Here is a 12,244-nt window from a genome sequence, read left to right on the forward strand (position 1 = left end):
CATAATCTCCTATAGACAACCACCTAACCTCAAGATGATTCTTACCAACAACCACAGGACATACCACACTAATACCAACCCTGGTACCTTCCCTTGCAACAAACCCCGTTGCCAGCTTTGTCCACATATTCATTCTGCTGATACCATTATTGGACCTAACCAAGTGAGTTATAAGATCAAGAACACATATTCCTGCGCATCCAGAAATATAATCTACGCTATCATGTGCCGAAAGTGTCCGTCTGCTATGTACATTGGACAAACATCTCAGACACTTCGCCAAAGGATTAATGCCCACAAAACAGATATCAGACAAGATCACAAAGAGAAAACAGTTTCTTGCCACTTTAACCAGAAAGGACACTCTCTAAATGACTTAGCCACCTGCATTCTGCTACAAAGACCTTTTACATCTGCACTTGAAAGGGAATCCTCTGAACTGTCATTCATGTTAAAATTCGACACTTACCACCAGGGACTTAACAAGACTTTGAACTTTCTCACCCATTACCAAGACAGTTTCCCCAATTATCACCTGTAATACCATTAACTCACAAACATCCCACTCTCCCTACCTTTAATATCAGCAATTCACAGACACTTACCTTCCTTCCTCCCCCTTCCCACCCCCCCGCATCCTCCTTCTGTTCTGCAATGTGATTTGTCCTTTTCATATTTGTTCATTTTTTTAATTGTATCCTTTGGTATATATGGTTGTGACTATTTTCTTCCACTATTTGATCTGAGGAAGTGGGTCTGGCCCACGAAAGCTCATCATCTAATAAACCATCTTGTTAGTCTTTAAAGTGCTACATTGTCCTGCATTTTGCTGTTCATGTGATTTTTTAGTAGCCTAACAGGCAGTATGATGCTCAGTGACACATGCCTAAATCCTTTCAAGTATCCAGCCCCTGGCTCCATAGGAATACTGCTGACATGAGAGTAAGAAATGGATATTTCTGATGCCTTGAACTCTTGGCTAATCAGACCCTGAAGCAGACTGAATGGAGACTCTCTCAAACCCTTGGAGAAACTTCACAGGAACAATCATCTGGACAGAAAAGATGTTTTGATGTCATATTGCATATATTTAAATGTATCCATACTGATTCACTTTGATTTAAATCTTGGTCCTTATCAAGTCCATGGAAGCTTAGCCATGGACTTCAGTTGAAACAGGATTTAGCCTTTTAACATTTAGACTGGAAACACTGGACCTCTTCATTTTACACCAGTACAACACCACAGAGTTCATTTACTCCTCAAAAGAAAAAAGCCATGTTATGTTCTGGACAAATGTATTCTTATATTAAAAAAGACACAAACAAGAGAATAATTGCATTGACCTCTAAGGGGTGTCTGAATTTACATAAGTGGAACTGAGAGCAGAATTTGGCCAATAATGTTCAAGCAGAAAGGGACCAAACTGATGAGAATGGCATGACTTGGAAAGTATCAGAGGGGTAGCCGTGTTAGTCTGAATCTGCAAAAGCGGCGAGGAGTCCTGTGGCACCTTATAGACTAACTGAAGTGTAGGAGCATAAGCTTTCATGGGCAAAGACCCATTTCGTCAGATGCATGCCACAGGACTCCTCGCTGCTTTTGCATGACTTGGAAATACAATTATTCCGCATCCTTTGCCAGTCTGATGTTTAAACAAATGATAAATGGTTTGTTTAAAATGCATTAGTTCACTGGAAGGCATCTGACCTTAGGCCAGGAACTGAATGATAAAGTATATGACTTTGGGCATTAGGATTGTGTAGCAATCTGCGTGGATACACCCTACTGAAACATATCCAGCTGATCTGGTTCATCAGGTCAAAATAATATTGTTTCTATGTTCCAATCCCACCCGCTGTCCCTTCTGAAAGCTAAGCATGCAGTTCACTTTTAAAGTGGTAACGACTGCAGGATAATGTCAAGAAGAGCTCTGAGTAAGCTCAAAAGTTTGTCTCTCTCACCGACTGAAGTTGGTCCAATAAAAGATATTACCTCACTCATCATTTTTTCTCAATCTAAACTGGCAGGACTCCTTTGCAAACAGGGCTGTCCCAAAGGGGACATGGGACCTGGGGCAAACCCCCCAGTGTCCCAAGTGTAGGGCCCAGGGCAACCGCCAGCAGCAGGCCCCACTCTTGCCTCAACTCCGCTCCACCCATTTCCCCAAGCCCCAACCCTATTCTGCCCTGCCTCTCTCCACCCCACCCCCGAGCAACGCGAGATGGAGGATTACAGGGACTGGCAGAGAGGCAAAGGCAGGGCTCACCCTCCCCCATTCACTCCAGCAGGGGCCTCCAGAGTGGCCTGGCAGCCAGCTCAGCTCCACCCTGCTGCCTCTTGAAGCTCGCTGCACCACACTTTTCCACAGCGGCAGGAAGTGGCGCATCGTGGGGCTGAGGTACTCTGCTTCTCACTGTCACAGAGGAGTGAGGCGCAGCGGGCTGGGGGAGGCAGTAGGCGGAGGCAGTGAGCCAGACCACTCCAGCTCCTGCCACTGTGGTGAATACAGGAGGGAGGGCTGAGCCTTGCTGCCACCCCATGACAGTTCCCACATGTGCTGAACTGAGAATCTAGTGTGAGGGGACAAAAACAAACACAAAAATATCTTTGTTTCTGTAAATTCATTCCTTTTAAGCCTTCTAAGGTTTTCAAAGGCACTTTCCTAACTCTCATCCCTTTAAAGTCGATACTGAACCTCCCATTGGCTTAAATGGGAGCAGAGTTGGGGCAGTCTTGTCTTGAGTGTTTTTGAAAATTCCACTCACTCTTTCTCCCAGTAATTTAACCAGTGAATCTACTCTTCCAGGTATATTCTGGGTGTTGTAAAATCAAATGAACGGTACGAGATGCCTCACAATACAAAGAAAAGAAAACAGACACACAGACCTTGGAAGTTATTTAGGTGCCTAACACCCACTGTGGATGCCTTTGAGACTCTGGGCCAGAATCACTTCCTGAAAAGTTGATATTCAAGCTTTGGAATGACAGACAAGAATCATAAACCCAGAAATGACATGATGATGTAGTCACACTGGGAGCTCTACACCAGTGTCAGGAGCTCTACACTAGCATCAGCAGGGCCAGAGATAGGGCAGGGAGCCCCAAGGACAGGAACCAAGGGGGTAGCCAGCAGGGGAGCACTGACCTCCCCTGGTCTGACAAATTCCCTGGTCTGGGATAGCTCAGGTCCTGAGGGTGCCAGGGAGGTCCAACCTATAATTTTGTCTGCTGTGGTCTTTGGTGAAGTAGTTTTCCTATCCATTAAGCACGTTCAACTCCTTGTTATCTTCAGCTGGAGAGGGGGATGATCACCCCCTAGTTGTCAGCTGGTCACTGAATAGCAGGAGGGGCTCCTCAGTAGTGCTAAAATATTTTTACTGGATCATGTTAAATATTTTGGATTTTTTACAACGGAATAAATAGGAAAAACTCAGCTGTGCTATGTAACACGCTAATTTATTGGGTTTGGGTTCTGAAGTCCCATGTTTAGGCTCCCCTGCAATCCACAAGACTCCCCTTGAACTTGCAGGCACCTAAACTCAACCAGCATCTAAGTTTTCTGGGTAAAAGTTCCCCTAAATGGTTATCCTCTACTTTAGCCCAATAGTGACCCATAAACTGAGGAAACAATGGCATTCACTTGCGGTCCTGAGTTGGTAGGAGTGCTCAGAGGCTGCCTACCAAAGCAGGATCCACTTAGAATCTGGCCCTTACAGGAGAAGAAAGAGGTGGTGGTGCCACCAGCCACCATATAGCTTTTATCCTAATAGTTAGAGCACTCAGTTGGGATGTGGAGATCCAGCTTCAACTCCCCACTCAGGAAGAGGAGAGAAAGGATTTGAACATAGGCCATCCTCATCTCAGGCATGTGCTGTAACCACCATGCTCTGGGAGTATTCGCTTTAGCAAAGCTTTTGATACAGTCCTCCCATAGTATTCTGACCAGCAAGTTAAAGAAGTAAGGCTTGGATGAATGGATTATAAGAGAGGTGGCTAGATCATTGGGCTCAATGGATAGCGATCAGTGGCTCAGTGCAGGGGCGGCCCGTGAGCCTAGGCAGACTAGGCAGTTGCCTAGGGTGCCGCTGGCCCGGGGCGCCCGATGATGATGTTACGGGGCGCCCGGGTGCCCGATAATTACATCACGGCCATTGATGACCATGCAGGTGGGGGCACCAATCATGCCTTCTGCCTGGGGCGCCAGCTGCCGCTGCTGGCCTCGAGCCACTCCTGGCTCAGTGTCTCGTTGGCAGCTGGTATCAAGCAGACTGCCCCCAGGAGTCAGTTCTGTGGTCGTTTTTGTTCAACATCTTCATTAAACATCTGGCTGATGGGACGGATTGCACCCTCAGCAGGTTCGCAGGTGACACTAAGCAGGGGGGAGAGGTAGACACACTGAAAGGTAAGAAGTGACCTAGAAAAATTGAAGGGTTGGGCCAAAAGAAATCTGTTGAGGTTCAACAAGGACAAGTGCAGACGGATGCACTTATGACGGAAGAATCCCTTGCACTGGGATTTTCTGCAGAAAAAGTCCTGGGGATTACAATACACAAGAAGCTGGATTGAGTCAACAGCGTGCTCTTGTTGCCAAGGAGGTTAACAGCGTATTGGGCTGTATTAGTAGGAGCATTGCCAACAGATCTAGGGAAGTGATTATTCCCCTCTATCCAGCACTAGTGAGGCCACAGCTGGAGTGTGGGACCCACCCACTACAGAAAGGATGTGGACAAATTGGAAAGAATCCAGCTGAGGGCAATGAAAATGATTAGGGGGCTGGGGCACATGATTTATGAGCCTGAGAGAACTGGATTTATTTAGTCTGGAGAAGAGAAGAATGAGGGGAGATAACGCTCGCTTTGTGGATTGCAGTATTGTTTCTGTGACTTTTTAGGCACTGTGACACTGAGTTCATCAATACCTAGATCATTTTGTGCATCCCTCAAGCCCAAATATCTCACCACTACATTTTGGAATTTGAAAACACACTGAAAGGCATTTTACATAGAAAAAACTGCACACAGTGTATTGAAAAATGTACTTCAGCTAAATACAACCCTTGGATGCATTCTCCTTTTGTGTAAACTAGATATTAGCAAGATGACCAGAAGCCAGCAGCTTGGATATGACAGCAAACCAAGCACAAATATACTAAAAACCAAGCATTATCTCTTCACCAACGAAACCTTTAGGAGCTGCTGATGCTCCAAACGATTAGTTGGGCAGAAACACTGCAGCTGTTTCTTATGCTACCCCCAGAAAAGAACTTTATTCTCTCTGTTTTCTCACACGCTCCTGAAACTTCTACTTTTCCTGCACTTGATCTGGGACCAGATGCCCAGTTCAGCCACTCCTTCCTTCCCTCTTCACATGACTCAGCCTCAGGTGCATCAAGCCATCTGCTCCTTCCTTGCCTTATGCAACTTGGGTGGGACAGAAATTGTAACAGCAAGATTGATTTTAAATTATGGGCTACACTCTCCCTCACCAGAATACAGGTGTTTCTTATAGGAGAAGGTACAAGGAGCCTTATGCTACTCCATGCACTTCCTGTAAATGGGATACAGCAAATAGAACACTCTGTGCTTATTGGAGTACTAGGATTGTTCCTTCCTAGCACCTCACAGTACAAACAAGGAGCATGAACAATACCAGTTCTCCCACCTTCCACATGTCTAGCCAGCCGTGTGAGCTGATGGCAGGGGAGCAGTCTGAACCATCCAAAGGCATAATGCAGAGTCCACACTTGTGCTTTGTGTAGAGGAGCTCCTGCAGAACTTGCATAACCTTTAGCCAATCTGTACTTCTCTGCCCCCCTCCTAGTGCTCCAATACAAGTCACATAGTAAAGCACATGGAGACCTAGAATTCAATCACTGAAGAAGATTTTCATCCAGGATTGCATAGGGTCAATCTCCTCACAATCAAGTCCAAAAGAACAAAAGGAATTAACTTAATTCTTAAGTACCAACTTTATAAAATCTTATAATGCTAAAAATCATAATTTCTACTACAGAACAAGGTTACTTCATAGTCTACATACATTATCTGTCGTTACACATAAATACAAACAAAAGAAAAATTAAATCAAATCCCACAGAAACACAGCAAGAAATAAATCAGTTCTAAAAACTGAGATTGAGTTAATCTGGTTTAGCCTTTGGTTCATCAACTCTATACTGTCTGCTGGGTCAAAAGCACTGCAATAGTATCTTCCCTCCCCTTGCTTACAAGAATTTCCACTTGGAACCCAGGCATTCTTTCTCTTCCTCTTCTAGACTGTGGAATTACTCAGGAGGTCAGCTAACTGATTAGCCAACCAATCCATATAAATGAAAAACCCTGCTGCAAAATGCTTCAGTTAGAAGCCTGCTTTCTGCTCCTATGGCTGAGCATCTCCATATTTAATCCAGGTCACATCTTGCTCATGTAAAGCATCTACACTGACTACTTGTAGCTGGACTAATAGAGTCCATTGAAAGCAGGAAGTCTAGTGAGGATGGCCAAAATCATCACACCCAATTCCAGAAACTTCTGGGAATCGAATGTTAACTGTGCATCTGCCTAGCAATGGTGATCCAGAGTAGACAACTCATTCCTCTTCCTTCCTTTTCTATAGATCTCTTTAAGAGATCCCTATTAGGCATGTGGGTTAGAACTGTACTGCTCTCATTGCAAGCCAGAGGCTGAATGTCAGAGTCTGGTTCTTTGCAGAACTAGTTATCCATCAAATAAATGCACAAATAGTACCACACAATTCACTGGTACTGGACAAGTCAGAAACTTCCTGCTTGTCATTAATGAAATTCTGATTTCCAGAGTCAGAAATCACTACCAAGATGTGTGGAGCATATGAGATCCATGTCCCAATGTACTGATATAATACACAAAGTCACTGTTGGTGCCCTAACCACATTTTATTGTGTAATAATTAGGAATGCGTAAACTGATTTAGATCAAAGTCAGAGCTATGTTCAACCTAAAGTCAACCAAGTACAAATATTAAAATCAGTTACATTTCAAAAAGAAAATGCTTCTACATAAGCCTGCATTTCCTGGGTTTGACTGTGCCTAAAAGTACCAAAATAGCACCAAAAAAAGGTATCTGTTGTAGTGTTTCCAGCCCAAACTAGGCATTAAAATATTAAGCTAACAAACTCAACTGCTTTGTATAAGAGCCCAAACCTTTGAATCACTTATCCAAACTCAGCTACTGAATCTTCTGAGCTTCACTCATCCCTAGTTGTCATGGAGCTCTCTCATGAGTCTGCCTGGCTCAGGAAAGATAGTCTTCCCATTACAGGGATCTATGCGACAATAGCACTTGTAAACCGACTGACATGGCAAACTGCCAGGGGAACCTCATAGGGACAAAAAGGTTATTTGACCTCAGTATTTGACACTTAGGTGACCACTGCTGTAATGCTGTGTTCAGGTCAAGGGGCCAGAGTGCCATATAAAAATGGGGGAAGGAATTCCTTGGTACAGAAACTGAGTACCCTGACACAGATGTTTTGCCAGAGGCAGACTGTAGTGTGCTGAGCTGTGGAGATTCTGGGCATTTCTACAGCCCATGTGATAGCTCTTGGAGGCTGTTGTAACTTACGAGTACCTCACTCTACACCAGTGCTACTAGGTGTAAAATTAAGCTCAAGGAGGCACACCCAGATTAGTTCTCATTGCGTTAGCATTCTAACAAGAGGGTGTTGCTACTGTGATGAGAGGCGCTAACTGCTAGGATTGGCAGGTGTCCAGTTTTGAACCGGACAGTCCAGTATTTGAGCTCTCTGTCCAGGAAACAAATTGAGAAAACACTGGACATATAAATGTCTGGTATTTTCTAATTAAGTACATTTTATTGTTATCATGAGCAGGGCTCAACAAACTGCGGCAAAAACCACTCGCCAGCCCTGCACTGCGCATGCACGAGACCCGCACTGTACATGTGCGAACCGCCGGTGAACAGGGCGACTGGCTGAAATCTACTTGCCACGGACAAGTAGATAAGTGGATTTGTCAAGCCCTGATCATGAGTATCAGTACATAGTTGTATACTGAATGAGCGCATCTACCAGCCAGGCAGTATGCAGCTACACAGTAGAGAGGAGGGGGGAAGTGGGTGGGCGTGGGGACACCCGTCTGCCCCCACCGGGACCGTGCATGGGTTGGGCAGCACCCCGGGATCTGCATGCGTCCAGGTCAGCCTCGCTCCCCACCGGCCAGTTCCCCCGCCCCAGCCAACCCCACACCCCCCAACCCCCTCCCAGCCAGCCCTGCTCCCCGCCGTCCAGTTCCCCCCCGGCCAGACCTGCTTCTCCACCCCCTCCTGGCCGGAGCTGCTTCCCGCCGGCCAGTCGTCCCCCCCGATCAGCCTCGCTCCCCCTGACCCCCTCCTGACCAGCGCCACTCCGGTCCCAGCTTGCCCCCCCCCCCCCCCACCATTCTGAGATCATGTGTGTCCAATATTTTTTTGAAAGCCATCTGGTAACCCTACTAACTGCTTTGAGTATATACCCACCTGAGACACACTATTTTGCTCAGTGTAAGCCCACGTATGTCTCCTCCAGCTGGGAATTACACCCCCACTTTGAAGTGCAGTCATATCTTTAGATAGGCCAGGTCCCTGACAGGGAAGGGTTAATCAGAAGCCTGAGGCTTAGGGAGTCACTCCCTGCTGTATCTTGTTAAGTTTGAGAAGGGAATTTAAAGGGGGAAGCCCAGCAAAGCAGACAAGCTGCACTGTGGTGTCTGGCTTATGTCAGGAGCCAAGCAAGTGCCTGCCTGAGGATCTGGGTAGGGTGACAGTGTGGTAGTCTCTGGGCAATGCGTTTGAAGTTCAGGAATGGAGGTGGGGGGTTGGCATTGGCACAGGCACAATTTACTGCAGCTGCTGCTTTCCTGCAAAGAATGGGGGCAATTAGTGAGACTGTGTGTGCTGATGATTTGGCGGTTTTATTTTCTGATGGACTCTAAGCAAAGGCTCCAGAAGGTGCTGGACTTCTAGAGAAGACACTGGGGGAGCTGGAGAGGAAGTGCTACAGGACCACTTCGGGACACGAAAGAGCAGGTTAGAGTGGTATCTGTGTGACAGGTCCCCGCTAATGTCTGCTTCAGATACACCAGGGAGCAGCCCAGGATTGGGAGGATGCAAAGGTAGCCCCACCCTCTCCCTATGCTGCCAGTTCTGTGCTGTCAACCGGTTGTGTGTTCTCAGGAAGGTGTGGTTGGCTGCAGAGCAGAATGATCAGGAAGAACTGGCTGTGCCAGTGGAAGGCAAAGATCTGCTGGTATCCGGCCATTCATAGCAGCTCTGCCTTTTCCTCCCACTCCCTGATGCCCTCAAGTGCTCATACCACAACTCTTATCTGTCCGGCACCACCAAGCCAGTCCCTCCTCCTTGCCGCCTGTCCACAGCTGGGTAAAGCTGCAGAAGGCCAGGCACTGTTTCTCACGCAGCACTACATTTTGCATTTTTAACTAACACGTTTCTGACAAGGGAAGAGGTCACACAGTCAGGAAACTCTCCACACCCTATGCTCTCTTCCTTTTACTACGACTCTGTCACCCCTCTCCCCAGCATTGCATAGCTTCTGTGGGGCTAGCAGCCTCTGTGCTAACAGGGGAATCATTCTACGTAGATACCATTTTCTTCTAAGCAGGTTCCCCCATTGGCTCTGCTTCCCTCCTCACTGCGCAGCAGATGGACTGTATATGTTCCTTTATGACTTCCCACAAGTACAAAGGACTGGAAGGAACCTCCTGGGTCATCAAGTCCTGTTACATGCTATCTCAGGCAACCACACCATGTAATCAAATCCCTTATCAGCCTCTTGCTATGAACATATCTTGTGTTACAAAAGTCTGCCATTCTGGGGCTGCAACTCTCCTGTTTGCCCAGTAACTCAGCTCAATCTCAGAGCTAGGCTAATGCTGCTATTAGGGTACCTTGCAAGTCTGTTTGTTGTTAGCACAGCCAGGCTGAATCCCTGCAATAACTCTGCTAGTGTGAGTTCAGTTTCACAGAGCAACATGTATTTCTGGGTGAGGGTACAAAGGCAGCTTTCCTTGTGTTGCTGGTAAAAATAGCTTCCCTCCCTTCCCAGGGCAGGAAGTGCACACCCCCCTCAACTTCCTCTGAGACTTGCTTACTGAGACGGGGTCCTTTCTCACCAAGAGAAGTCACACCCTTACGGTTGGGTGTGGATGTACCACACACAGACCTAGGCAGAACAGAAACTGTTACAATGCTGAGCTTTGCATTGGAATCCTCCAAGCTGAATCTACGCTGCAGGGGCTTAGCCACAGGCGGTGGCCCACATACTTTGCATCCAGCCCCACCCTATAGCCCTCCAGGGCTCTCCTCATGCCTAGGGTTGGCAGATGGTTTCAACAAAAATACCTGACACACTTGACATTACATCACAATCTACATTACATCTTAGTTAGAAAATACCAGACATTTATATTTTCTCAGTTCCCGAACAGAAAGAGCAAATACTGGACTGTCCAGTTCAAAACTGGACACCTGTCATGCCCCAGCGCTTGTTCTGCTCCCTCCAGCCTGTCCGGCTCTCTGACCAGGTTCTACCCCACTCCGCATGGCACTCCAGCCCAGGTGCAGAGTGCCTAGAGTTACTCTTTTGCCTGGTGCTACAGCAGAGGAGTGGGGCCAGTTCGCCAGGGCTTAATCCCCACCACCCATCAAAGCCCATCCATCTGAAGTAAAGGCCAACCCAAGTGGGCCCTTCTGGCTACACCACTGCTACACTGGCCTGCATGGAGATCATAATTACTCACTAATGCCCTGGTATTCAGAGCATGGTTAGACAAGGCCCATGTTTAAGGCACCTTTACATAAACTTTTGCTGCCTTACCATTTGATTTCTTAAATGCTAAAGTTTGGTGTGTGTTTGACTGTTAAGCTCCCAAATTATTCTATTAGCTACAATAAAAAGGGGTGTGGTCCGGAGGTGGGGGGGAGGCTGTTGGGAGGGCCACAACATTCTTTTGTTTGTAGTTCTTAATCCTGGAATACACTAAGGACTAAGGAAAACAGGGTTGCTTGGGCAGAGCCAGTCTTAGAGGCAGACGAGCCGAGCCCGGGGCCGCCAATTGATTAGGACCAGCTCTGAGCTTGGGTGTCTTAGTCCATAGCCATGTGGCTGGATGTGAATTACTTCAGAGGGGCATCTCATCTTTTAGACTCTTTCCCCCAGTCAGATTTCAGGTAATTAAATCAGGGCCAGCTTGCTAACTTGGACTCTGAAGGTATGTCTAGACTACATAGCTCCGTCGACAGAGCCATGTAGATGAGTTTACTAGACACAGGAAAATGAAGTGGCAATTTAAATAATCGCCATTTCATTTACATCAAAATGGCCACCGCGCTGTGCCGATCAGCTGTTTGGTGGCACAGCGCAGTAGCCTGGATGATCCGCAGTCAACAATGGAAGCCTTTGTTGGCCGCTCCAATAAACCTCATTCCACGAGGCATAAGGGAGCGGTTGACAAAGGCTTCCATTGTCAACCATGGAGCATCCAGACTACTGAGCTGTGTCACCAAACAGCTGATCGGCACAGCGCGGTGGCCATTTTGATGTAAATGAAGTGGCGATTATTTAAATTGCCACTTCATTTTCCTATGTCTAATAAACTCATCTACATGGCTCCGTTGACGGATCCATGTACTCTAGACATACCCTGAATGTCAGACTTAGGCATTGTAATCAGGAGCTCCCATAATGGTGCCTGTAGTGCCTTATGTTACCAAAAGTCTGCGCTTACTGTAGGTGTTTCACTTTTGATAGTTTGGGCAAACACGTGTTTCAGGGTCTCTGTTTATGGAAACACATTCATTCAGACAGTGGAAATTGCCTTTTGTTGAAGCACCCACTGCACTCTCTTTCCATTGAAAGATGTCAATAAAATGAACCCGGGTCATTTTATTTCTTTATGACACTGTCTGAAGAATGTGTAAATATTTCTGCTATCTAAGGGTTAAGATTTCTAGTAAATGATTAACCATGCTCTTGCATTTTGCACCTTTTCATTTACCCTCTCCTGCTTGTATTATCCATCACATATTCAAATTAAATTCTGTTTTTATCTGGCAGTAAATTGTTACAGTCCTCTGTTCAAATGTATGTGTGACATGGCTGAAATGCTGTCAGTGGTATGGACCAGGCAATAATTTAATTTCAGCTCAGTTTTTCTGAGAACAAAGGATGCTACCTGGCATTTTCTAT

At 46.4% G+C, this 12,244-nt stretch overlaps 1 long non-coding RNA gene across 2 annotated transcripts in view; it reads left to right on the plus strand.

The window, feature by feature from the left end:
- The first annotated feature begins 8,814 nt into the window (after positions 1-8,814).
- The window catches only part of LOC142829662 (uncharacterized), an 80,856-nt gene continuing 77,426 nt past the window's right edge, over positions 8,815-12,244 (plus strand). For both annotated transcript variants that reach the window (XR_012904326.1, XR_012904327.1), the window contains exon 1: positions 8,815-9,066. This is a non-coding gene — a long non-coding RNA (uncharacterized LOC142829662). The remainder of the gene's footprint in view (positions 9,067-12,244) is intronic.

The sequence above is a fragment of the Pelodiscus sinensis genome, chromosome 5 (genome assembly GCF_049634645.1).
Source record: "Pelodiscus sinensis isolate JC-2024 chromosome 5, ASM4963464v1, whole genome shotgun sequence".
Classification (NCBI taxonomy): Eukaryota; Metazoa; Chordata; order Testudines; family Trionychidae; genus Pelodiscus; species Pelodiscus sinensis.